Source organism: Mustela nigripes, chromosome X (genome assembly GCF_022355385.1).
Source record: "Mustela nigripes isolate SB6536 chromosome X, MUSNIG.SB6536, whole genome shotgun sequence".
In the NCBI taxonomy this organism is placed as follows: domain Eukaryota; kingdom Metazoa; phylum Chordata; class Mammalia; order Carnivora; family Mustelidae; genus Mustela; species Mustela nigripes.
Window position 1 is genome coordinate 93,342,997 of NC_081575.1, and position 12,951 is coordinate 93,355,947.

At 37.6% G+C, this 12,951-nt stretch overlaps 1 non-coding gene across 1 annotated transcript; it reads left to right on the forward strand.

The window, feature by feature from the left end:
- Positions 1 to 6,960: 6,960 nt before the first annotated feature.
- LOC132007948 (U6 spliceosomal RNA) lies at positions 6,961 to 7,064 on the forward strand. Its single transcript, XR_009401494.1, has one exon. It is a non-coding gene; the product is annotated as a U6 spliceosomal RNA (small nuclear RNA).
- Positions 7,065 to 12,951: the final 5,887 nt, after the last annotated feature.

A 12,951-nucleotide genomic window follows, 5' to 3' on the forward strand; every position in this document is an offset into this window, starting at 1 on the left:
AAGCAGATTTGATCATTTCCCTCTCAACTTTTCTCTGTCTTTATGCTGATTTCTCCCATCTGGCCTTTTTAACAATATCTCATAATAATTTTCTTCCTTTTCCTATCATTATTTCAAGAGCATGACCAACTTGCTTGCATTCTAAATATCCCTATTTGTCCTTGCCTTCTCCCCTATTTCTTTATTAAGGGACAAATCTAACCAGGACTCTCAATATAATTTGACTCTTCAGTAAATGAAGAGGGAAACCAGCTATTTTCTCCCTTGAGTGTAATCGAAATACAGTTTACCCAGCACATTAAGTTAGTGTCCAAAGAGTCATGCTCTCCCTGCCATTTTGTCTTTCCTATCATCTCTTAAATCCCATATGGTAGAAATTAACGTGCTTCACTCTGTGGCTTGAACCATGGTAGGGCTTTAGGAGGGACTATTAATTATACCCCCATCAGAGTTTATAAACAATTGAGAAGTAGCTGTAGAAATAAGGCAGATGGGAGATTAAAATACCAGCTAATTATTAGTAAAGACAAAGTGGAATGAGGTTTGGAATTTTGGACACAATGGGCTGATTGCTACCTTCCCAAAATTGAATGTATGCACACCAAGTTGGCCAATAGTAGACTTCCTACAGAGAAAAAGAACTTAAACGTGAAGGAAAAGGAGAAAGAATGGATTCCTAGATTCAAATTTTGGGGACAGAAAGGGAGGAGTCTGCTGATCTCATATCTCTTCACCCAGATTCACTGATTCAATATGTTGCTTTTCCTAGGACAGCAAGTCATGCTGGAGAAGACAGGTTGAAGATGGTAGTTTTTTTTTCCTCCCACACTTTATCTTGTGAATGAATAGGTCCCTCTATGTAAACATAATAAGCAGGAGGTAAGAATTCCCACCACTCTCTTCCTATAAGCTTCCATTTGTTTTCATCTTCTCTCCACTGGCCCAGTAAAACCATCGAGCCTCATTAAACGAAAATGCCAGGAGCTCTGCTCTCTCTCCATCCCCACTCTTCACAGGCGCGACTTCCTTGCATTAGCCAGAATTGATCATTTTCATACGTTTATTGTTGAACAACAATCAAGTGAGCACTTTTGCTGTCAGATACTATGTTTTGTCTTAGATGCCAAAATGAACAAAACATCGACTGTTGTCAAGAGGTTCAGTGAACTTCTATCCAACATGTTTTATTTATGAATCATTCTATTTAAGACAGTTGGTATTGTCCTACCAGGATATCATTTTCCTTAAATATTTAGACTTCATTTCACCATGTCACTTCTAGATAATTACAAATCATTCTCTGAAGGCAAAAGTTCCCCTATATTTGTATTTCTTCTTGCTACATAACTCTTGGTCCACGCATTCTTTGTGCCTCTCTGGGGATTAGTTCAGTGACTTTTCTTTGTGGGAGTTCGCTGTAGGGAGTGGTTTTAATGTTTAGCTGTATATCAGAGTCATGGCTCTTCTATTTCCCAGGTGTTTTGTAACTCAAGGGCATTATTCTTTGACTAACTTGTCTCTTCTGTGTCTGGTTTGTCCGGCTGGGGCTGGTCTCATTTTGCCCAAGGTCTGTCAGCTTGCTGTATTTGCTTTGTATATCACATATAAACTCTGTTGTGTGATTCTGTTTGTAACTACAAACAGGCCCTAAAAAGCCTGTCATTGGTTCTCCCAAGACCTCCCATTGGCTTCAGGTAGACCCTTTGTTCTGCTTCTCCTCACTTCATTTTCTCTGGTCAGTTCATTTCATTAAGGCTTCCATCCTGCTCACTTTAGTAGGACCCTCCTTGACTAGAGCACCAGCTTTGTCTTCTGTGTCTTTAATCCGGTGTTCAGATTTGTGCTCTGAACTTAATCAACCCATCAGCAGAATTTACCATTTGACTAGCTGAAGTTCTTTTTGCTCTTGGTTTAGCTTTCTTAATTTATTATCTCATTGGGTATCTGTTTTCCATCTCCACTGCTGCCTTCTCGTCCTCTTATCTCTGACCCAAAGGACCAGCACACCCTCTTGTACAGGTTATAGGTTATGCCTTGTGAAATTCCAGATTATGATACAATAGCACATTGTTACCAGTTATGCCATATGACAGGCCTGATATCCTAGGCTTTGAAGTGTGGAGTCAGACAGTGTTCATTCTTCCATTTGGTCTCTGTGTACCTTGGAAAAATTTCCTCACTGTTAACCTCAGATTCCTCGTCTGTAATGTGGAGATAATAGTACCTGTTACCCAGGTTATTTTTGATAATTCAATGTACAAATAGATGTGGAATCCTTAAGAAAGTACAGAAAGTGCATGGTTCTCAGTGAGTATCCTGTAAGTGTTAGATCTTACCTTTATTACCCTTTAAAGTTCTAGGTGGGTATTCTGTGATAGTGCTGTACTAATGTGCCCATCTTCTATTTTTGAGTGAGGTTTTTCAGAATTACACAAAAGAATATTCTGCGACGAGAAAGTAAAAAAATATGATCCCTGGGGCGCCTAGGTGGCTCAGTGGGTTAAGCCGCTGCCTTCGGCTCAGGTCATGATCACAGGGTCCTGGGATCGAGTCCTGCATCGGGCTCTCTGCTCAGCGGGGAGCCTGCTTCCCTCTCTCTCTCTGCCTGCCTCTCTGTCTACTTGTGATTTCTCTCTGTCAAATAAATAAAATCTTAAAAAAATATATGATCCCTAAATTGTGGATAGAGTCTGAAATTGGATGTAATTGCTAAAAGCTCAGATAAATTATTTGTGTTTCAGGAAGTTCCTTTATCTTTCATTTCTGGTATCTTTTCTCAAAAGAAAACATGTAAGAAGAGCATCAGGTGTGTGGCCAATTTTCATTTTGTGGCTTACTGTTCTTCAGCCATAGCAGAGGAAAATGCAGTTATTTTAAGTTAATCAAAATGTCTGGTCTTTGAAATGACCTTACAAAAGTGAAGTAAAAACATGTAAATGAAATATCCCTTCAAAAAGATGCAATTTTATAAAAATAATAAGAGCATGTGGATAGCATTTGTTAATTATATGTTCAAAGAAAATAGCTCCTGGTAATTTATCTATCATCCTCTATTTTCCTTGAATACCTTGTAATCTAGCCTATTTCAATTTTGTCTTCAGTAATTACCTTCATTTCTTATATGCTTGTTTTGTCCTTTTGTGAAACAAATATACATGCTTATTATTACAGCCCAGGAAACTACAGAAAATAAGGGAAGTAACATGGCTAATAACTTCCATTATACTTTGATATTCATTTCTCCATGACAGAGATATTGTTGTTGAGTTTGCCATGAAATGTATTTAATGTAAGATTAAAATGGTTATAGGGATGCCTGGGTGGCTCAGTCATTAAGTGTCTGCCTTCAGCTCAGGTCATGATCCCAGGGTCCTGGGATCGAGCCCCACATTGGTTGGAATCCCTGCTTGCTGGGGAGTCTGCTTCTCTCTCTCCCACTCCCCCTGCTTGAGTTCCCTCTCTCACTATGTCTCTCTGTCAAATAAATAAAATCTTTTTTTTTAAAGGTTAAAATTGTTATTGGTTCTGTGAATAAATGTGTTAAAATTCAATAGTTTTAAATTATTTATCACATTTAATCAAGTATTTTGTTTTTAAAAATTTCTGATTCTACCATATTGATTAAAACTCATTGTCCTGAGAAAATTCACCCAAGTAACTGGCACCCTTGGCCAACATAACTCGTGCTTCTTGATCTTTTGGCACTATGATACAGACATTAGATTGAATAGTAATTACGTAGGGACACTATCTGGATGAAAGACATGCTGCTTTTGCTCAATATAATGACTGCTAGCACATTCAAACAATGATTACCATGATTGTATTATGACACTCTGTGTGTGTGTATGTGTGTGTGTATCATTGTGCAATTCTCTAAAACCTGTTTGATTAAATATTTTGTATAAATGTTAAGAGTATGACTATAGGACAGAAGCAACAAACTTGTGATTCTACTCATTCAGGATTGCTTCATGTATCTCTCACTTTATACATATCAGTGCATTTCTTGATCTTAATCTGTTGTCATCCTCTCACCCTCTTGCAAGCTACTCCTTGCCCTGTACTACTGGGGAAATTTTGTTGACTTCTCTCCTAACCCCTTTTGCTCACTTTACCGTTAAAAGAGCACCTTACTTCGTAAGCACATAAAAACATTCAATTATTCTTATCCGAAATCCTCACCATACCCAGCGTGGTCTTGCCTATTTAGCTCCCTTCATGTCTTTTTAAAAAATATTTTATTTCATTATTTGACAGAGAGATAGAGAGAGAGAGAGAGAGAGAGAGGAAGTGAGCACAGATGGGGGAGCTCCAGACAGAGGGAAAAGCAGGCTCTCCGCAGAGCAGAGAGCCCGACATGAGGCTCCAATCCAGGATGCTGGGATCATTCATGGACTGGGCCAGAGACAGACACTTAACCCACTGAACTACAGAGGTGCCCCACCCACTTCATCTCTTGAGTTCTTCCCACTCCTTCTGTCCCGTCCATAAAAGTTCTTCCTTACATGGTCCAAGCTGGTTTCCACCATGGAAAATTCCCACATGCTGCTCTGATAGACTGAAGGTGATTTGTCCCTCTATATCCAGCTAACTCTTACTCCCCTTTCAGGTTTGGTGTATTGGTCTCCTCTTGGGCAAATCATTAGCAGTCAGGATCCCAGCACCGATACTCTCCTTCCCCCCTTTACTTATTCATGATAGCAGTTATCACTGTAATAATTTTAAAACTAGTTCTATCATTGGCAGTTTATTGTCAATCCTATTCTATTGATCATAAGCTCAATGAGGACAAAGACCTCAGTTAGTATTTGCTGAATGAATAAAGGAATGAAAATGTAAATATAAACCATAAGAAAAATGTTCTTTTTAAAGACTTTATTCATTTATTTAAGGAAGAGGGTGAAATAGACTCTTTGCTGAGTGCAGAGCCCAACCTGGGGCTTATCTCATAACCCTGAGATCATGACCTGAGCAGAAATCTAGACTGAGATCCTCAACTGGCTCAACCACTCAGGCACCCCCCAAAAATGTTCTTCTTCTTCTTTTTTTTTTAAAGATTCATTTATGTAATTTAGAGAGAGAGAGCATGCACATGAATGGGGGAGGGGCAGAGGGAAGAGAGCAAGAATCCCAAGCAGACTCCACACTATGCATGAATCTGACTTGGGGTTTGATCCCATGACTCTGAGATCACAACCTGAGATGAAACCTAAAAGTCTGATGCTAGACCAACTGCACCACCCAGGCATCCCAAAAATGTTCTTTTTAAAGTATGTTTAGATATTGGCCTTGGAGACAATTTTATCTCCCCGATATCCATGAATTTAGCCATAGCTAGAAAGTTTAACTGACTTGGAATCTGTAAGTCTTAGTGGTTCATGAATATTTTCTCAGTATGGGGGACAATTGACAATGAGAGGCTTTTTGAGAAGACTAGCCTGTGCTAACCATTATATATTGAAACACCGAAAAAAACAATAGAAGTGAGTAGTTACATACCTGTTCAAACATAATTGAAGTTAAATAGATACTTATTCTGAATACTGATTTCGTGAAGTGCTTTTCTAATGTTTAAAAAGTATAGAACATTTCTTCAGTATTAAAAGGATTATTATAGGGACGCCTGGGTGGTTCAGTTGGTTAAGCAGCTGCCTTCGGCTCGGGTCGTGATCCCAGCGTCCTGGGATCGAGTCCCACATCGGGCTCCTTGCTCGGCAGGGAGCCTGCTTCTCCCTCTGCCTCTGCCTGCCATTCTGTCTGCCTGTGCTCGCTCTCTCCCCCTCTCTCTCTCTGATAAATAAATAAAATCTTAAAAAAAAAAGGATTATTACAGTAGTACTAAGGACTGTTGACTTGCAGCTTTGAATTTTCTTTTTTGCTTTGAATTTTTTAATTACTTATTTTAGAAGCCTGAATTTATTCTTTTAAATTTGCCAGCTATATTTATCATGAAACTGATTTTATCCAACAACCAGATAATACACTGACTTAACTGTTAACAACTCAATCCACATAGAATGACTGTAGATTCTGTCCAAATTGAGAACATGGCAAAAGGCTTATTTCTTAATTGAGAATATGATTTTTCTAATAAAATACTGAGACTCTAACAGATTAGCTTTAAAACATAATATAGAATCATGATTATTTTAATCATGAATTTTTCAGTGGTGATTCTGTTCCTCTCCCTTAGGGACTTACATTCAATGTATTTGAGTTCTAGACAAGGGGGATATATGTAGCATGGAAATTTGCTCACATCGTTATTACTTGCCTTACCATCTGTCCCCAGCTGATAATTACATCTCTATTTTTACCGACAGAGATTCTTGTAATCAGAATTATTACAACTATAGAAACGGATCTGCACAGGAGTTTCAGTGCTTCAGAAGCTAAAATTAGTTTCTCATTTCTTAGTTTCATTTTGAAACCGCCATTCCCATAAGGGCTCCAATGATTAAATGGAAATTCTTGAGGATATCAACTGTATATAGTATTGGCATCTCTGGATGTAGATTTTCATTGTAAATTCTACAATGAAAGTGAGAGGGAGGAAGAAATGAGGGAATGGTTGGGGTTTGTTTTGTTTGTTTGTTTGTTTGTTTTGGTGGAGGTTTTCCTCAATTTCAGAACGTTTTTATTTGGAGAGGGAGAAGGAAAGTTAGCTCCAGAGACACAGAATATTCAGAGAAGAAAATTATAAAACAAAGTACCCTGTGGAATTTGGTGTATCTGGTGAAAATCTAATTGTATTTTGCTGGTTTCAAACTCTAAGTTAGATTTTCAGGGCAGGGATGTCCAAAATCTAAGTAAGGGACAGTAAATAAATGCTTACAATTGCTTTTCTTCTGGCATTGAAACTTTTTTTCCTTAAGTTTCTCTAATTATTAAGATATTTTAACTTAATAGATATTTCTAAGTTCATCTATCACATAGGAATCAAAGCAAGACAGACCTGCCCTAGATTCGGCAGCACATTTACTAAAATTGGAACGACACAGAGATTAGATAGCCCCTGAGCAAGGATGACACAAAAAGCAAAACAGACCTAAACCAAAAACACTGACCAAAATCACAAAAAGGTAACCCTAAAATCTGAAAACAAAATAGAAGGTAGGAACTATGGGAAGTAGCATAGTTTATCACATAAATAAAAGAATTGATCTATATCAGAGCTTCTCTACTTCTACACTATTTGGAACAATTCATTTTTTTGTTGGGTGACAGTCTTGTGCTTTGTGGGATGTTTAGCAGCATCTCTGGCCTCTAACCACTAGATACCAGTACCACACACCCTTTCTGAGTTGTCTCCCCTCTTTGCCAAGTAACCCCTTGGGGAAGAAGGTAAAAACATTCCCTCTCACTCTTTGAGAATCCTTGGTTTAGCTAAAAGCTTGTCAACTTGTGCATACGCAGGTGGATTTGGTAGATTTAGAGGACAATGCTTGGTGCTTCATAGTGTCGCAGAAAAGTGAATGGTCAAACATTGCTTGTTTTGCCATACTGATAAGTGAGGGGGAAAATGTCTCTGTGTTGATTTATTTTGTATATTCAAGCTTATTTTGACAGGACAGTTTTTACTTATTCTGTTGTCAAGGGGACCACCTTAACAGCATTTGTTACTTCTTTAAAGCCATGCTTCTCAAACTTGGTCATTGTTCAGACAATTTAAGGAAAGGACCAAAGTTATTTTGGTCTCTGTGGTCTTCAATGATTTTCACTAGGCAATTACTTCAGTAGGTTCAAACAAATGTATAAAAAATGATATCTGTAGCTTACATCTTCAAAGCAGCTATAAAAATGAAGTCATCAGTATATGAATTACATAATAACAAAACAGTCAAACCAAAACATTTAAATTAACAGTGCTAATTTAATGTGGATGTTGATATACCGTGAATATTTGATTACCACAGACAATATGACTATGGGACTGCTTATTAAGGAGGATAGTTATGTGTTTGCCTTTGCCTTTTGTACACAGTGCCACAAGATGTGGCAATCTGCCCTCCATTGCTAAGCTATTCTGTCACCTTAGGTCTCCTGAAAGATCCAGGGAAGCATGTGGCCTTCTTTTCTAGTAGAAAATTAACATTAATGTACACACCCTTTGTTCCCAGAATCCCCTTCCTCCAATTATAGAAGCATTTCTGGAAGATTTGTCCCCCAGGCCCAGGGATATGTGACCCCTCCTGGCCGTCTGCTCTTTAGAGGGGAATGCATTCTCACCTGTGCAATTGTATTCTCATCTTTCTTGAGAAATGACAGTATTGGTGACCAAGAATTTTCCTTTCCTGTCAAATAATCAAAATTATCAATTGTATTTTTCAATTATGACAGTATTTTGACTGTTACTATAGAGCATCTACTAATATGGTCATGACTGTGTTTGAAAATGGCCTTGGATATTTCTGCCTAATGAATAAATGATACCAGAATAATAATATTTAGTAATTAAGCAGTAATAAAATGAAGCTTCAAGAAGAACATAAGTTACAAACATCAACATGACTCCATTTTTTCTTTTCTTTGATCATCATACATTCCTGGTTTTAAGTATTAGTACCCATTGACATTTAGCTTCTTACTGTGTTAACTTGATGATAATGAAAAATATCAGGAACAACTAGGAGGAGAGGAGATAATATCCTTAAATATGGGCAGAGCCAATGTCCACACTTATATTTTTGTGGATTTAGAGTTTTTGCTAAGTAGTTGAAAACCAATTTAGGATAGTTTGTGTGCATGAGAATCATAAATTTTTATGAATGGTGTGTGATGGCCTGAAGTATTTTAGCAATTCTGTTTTATGCATATATGTACATATTAATTGTCTTCTGTCATTTCTTGTTCCAAATGTATTTGGTTGGCTTCATTGGAAGAGACACTTATAAGTAACATCAGGAAATATAAAGACAATTGTTCAAAATTATGAAAAAATAAGAACAATTACAATAAAACCTTAGCACAGAATATTAAATTCAACTCTTCCTGGATGACAAGATAGCAAGGGAAATATTATGTTTTACATATTTTTGTAGTTTGGTAAAGGAAAATGCACATTGCTTCATAACACCATATCCTTTTGAGAAATGTTAGGTAATTTTTTATTTTTAATATTTTGAGACACATTGTACTACATAATAATGGTCTATGACCTAAAATTATGGGTTTCAAAAAAAATAAAAGATGGAGAAATATTATTTCCATGGCCTTTAGCCATTTTATATTTATTTTAATAAAAATCTAAGTCCTAATCTTACAACTTAAGTCAGTGAAGACATTTTGACTGGATGCAGAGTTCATATATCATTAATCAGTCTGATAATCATTTTGTTTTATTTTTAAGATTTTATTTATTTGACAGAGAGAGAGAGAGCACAAGCAGGGGCAGCTGCAGGCAGAGGGAGAAGCAGGCTCCCTGCTGAGCACGGAGCCCAATGTGGGACTCCATCCCAGGACTCCGGGATCACTACCTGAGCCAAAGGCAGAAGGCTTTGGGCGATCCAGGTGCCTCTCTGATAATCATTTTAGAATAGGAATTAGCAAACTTTTTCTACAAAGAATTGCATCGAAATATTTTAGACTTTGTGGGTCAAATGTTCTTTGTCAAAACTACTCAACTCTGCCATGGTAGCATGAAAGCAGCTATAAGCAATTTATAAGTGAATGTGCTTACTGTCTTCCAATAAAACTTTATTTACCAAAACAGGTGGTGGCCTGGAATTGACCCACACATATCATGTATCCTGGAGTGTATTCTCAAATACTAATTATTTTAATGATCACTTTACCTTTTTATGTGCTCAACATGATCACTAGTACATTCCAAAGCAAAACACTAACAGAAAAATGCTAAAAGGGAGAGGAGTGGATAAACAAACTTGCATATATTTATACAACTGAGTACCACACTCCAAATAAAAGCAACAACCTAGTGATATGTGGATCAACTTGAATGAATCTCACACTTCCTGCTATGTGGAAAAAAAAAAAACAAAACAGACACGGGAGAATACATACTGTATGATCCCATTTCTGTAAAGTGGTAGAACAGGCAATGCTAACCCATAGTAAAAGAAAGAGGAACAGAGGCTGCCATGAATATGGTCATTGACTGGGGTATGAACAAACTTATTTCAGTGGATGTACAATCTACCTTATTAAAAAACAAACTCCACCTCATTTTTTTAAAAAGGTAAAAAAAGTAAAATATTGCTCAAGAAGTCCTTCACTTGCCAAAACCATCCTGATCATAACAGGAATGTCAGTGACCTGGAACTGAGGTCAAACCCATAATTGGATTCACTGACATACAGATGACACTTATTTACATATTTCAGAAGTTAGGTTTCACATTTACTTACAGTTTGACTTATTTTGCTTTATGGCACTTGAACCGATAAGAGAAAGGGAAATAAACTAACATATCTAGAGAATTCATAATGTACCAAACGTTGTGTTACATGTGTTACATGTTATGTGTAAATCTGTGATACAAACATGAGTAAACTGAGACTTTACAAAATTGTGAAACTTATTGAAGGGCACAGACAGAACACTGCAAAACTATACAATCCTTATCTGTCTTATCTCAGATTCTAGTTTCAACCTTAGTATCACTAGCAGCTTACTCACAGAAGATTCAGAGAAGCTATAGTGATGATCACAAATTGTCATTGTAGAGGAGTTTCCCCTTCAAATGCGGCTTAAAAGATGTGATCAGAGATGTTGGTAAAGCTTAAATACCTAGTGAACCAGCAACACTTTAAACAGTTATTATTTTTTTTCCTTTTGAAAGATGTTAATTTTAAGCAGTCTCTACCCCTTGATGCCAGGTTCAAACCCACAACCCTGAGATCAAGAGTTGCATGCCCTAACAACTGAGCCAGCCATGTGTCCCTGAAGCACTTACTTGAAACAAAACCCAGTCTGGTAAGCGTACTTTTGGGGGTAAATTTCCATAGCAGGTCAGAAGGGAATGTGCCTAGTGTTTGCACTGGAGCCCAAATAGGCTGTTTGCTGCTTCCGGTCGTGCCCTTAGGCTCTGGTATCACAGATTACTGTCCATTTTGGGATCTGTGTCTCAGTAGTATGTGTGTGAAAGACCTTAAAGGGATGTGAACTTAGGGAAAGAATGTTGTCCCTGAAAAGATGTTGCAGAAAGCCATCAGTTCAATAGCTGGAATCAGTAAAGCATATTCTTCTCCCTTTTGCATAACCACCACATTTACCATTTGACATAAAAAAAAAATGGTTTGCCCGTTGTACAGTGGGCTATGTTCCACACCTGTCACACACTGAAGTGATAATAAGGGGTGTCATGCTGTAACATGTCTGTGGACACTAGTAATATAATTTAAAAAATGGAAATCTTTCTCAGGCAATATCATGAGGCTTTTGCAAGTATTTTCACTAAACATATGTATTTTCTATGTGAAGAAATGAAAGTTAAAATGATTATTTCACAACCAGCCATTTTGAACAAAACGCCCTCATGCAGCATGCCTATTATCCCAATTCTTCCAACTCTCTTCTTATTTTCTTTCTTTTTTAAAAAAAAGATTTTATTTATTTATTTGTCAGAGAGAGAGCGCGAGTGCATGAGCGCACAAGCAGGCAGAGTGGCAGGCAGAGGCAGAGACAGAAGCAGGCTCCCCTCCAAGCAAAGAGCCTGATGTGGGACTCGATCCCAGAACTCTGGGATCATGACCTGAGCCGAAGGCAGCAGTTTAATCCACTGAGCTACCTAGACGTCCCACTTCTTATTTTCTTTATAAAATATTCTCTGCTGGTTAATTTTGCAGGGTCCATTAGATGTAAGTTACCAATTCTTAGTAAACAAGCGGAGACCAGATAAGATGCCCTCCAAAATGATTACCCCAAAAGGAAAATATAAACTTTAGTATAAAATATATTTCTGTAGGGGCACCTGCCTGGGTGGCTCAGTCAGTTAAGTCTCTGCCTTAGCCTTGGGAAATGATTGCAGAGTTCTGGGAGCGAGCCTTCGTGTCTAGCTCCCTGCTCAGCTAGGAGCCTGCTTCTGCCTTCTCTGCCCTGGTCATGCTCTCTCTCCCTCTCTCTCCCCCTCTCTCACAAATAAATAAAATCTTAAAAAAATAAAGTATACTTCTGTAATCGAATTTATAACCACCTGCATTTTTAATTTTTAAAAAGATTTATTGATTTATTTAGAGAGGTAGAAGAAGAGAGTCTGCACACCTGCAAATAGTGGGGGAAGGACAGAGGGAAAAGGAGAAATCCTCTAGTGAATTTCCCACTGAGCGTGATTCCAGGACCCTAAGATCTTGACCTGAGCCAAAACCAACAGTCAGCCACCCAGCGCCCCTATAACCACCTATATTTTTTAAAGAAAACACACAATGAACTTGCCAAAACATTAAAGCTTTCATTTTCACTTCGGATACTATTTTAGCATGCTATAGTTCTCTTTCTTTTCCTAATGAGCATTTTTAAACATCTCTTATTTTATTCAGTGTCTCAAGTCATACTAATGACAGGGGCCCGATAGGATCTGGAAGTTTCCCATAATGTTGGCCATTACTGAACTTCAAATGAAAGGTGTCATTGACTTTGAAAGAGGCCCAGTTTCTTTAAGTCATCTATTACTTGCTGTTAGGCTGACACGTCAGAGAAGGTAATATATCAAGCAAAAGTATGCTGCTCAGTTTTGCTAATGCAATTTATGCTCAACTGTGACATGAAATTTAAGATGGAAAATCCTATTAGGTCCTCATTTGCTCCTTAAGCCTGAGCAGCACTGGTGTTAGGCTCAAAATTTATGCACTTAATATTCGTTAAAATATTGTGCCTGCAAAGTGAAGACCAAAGAAATTTGGACGCAAACAGAAATAACTCAATATTGTTTAGGAAAATGTTTCTATTGGTTTTCAATGGGTATCCCAATGCATTTTAATTTTTAACATG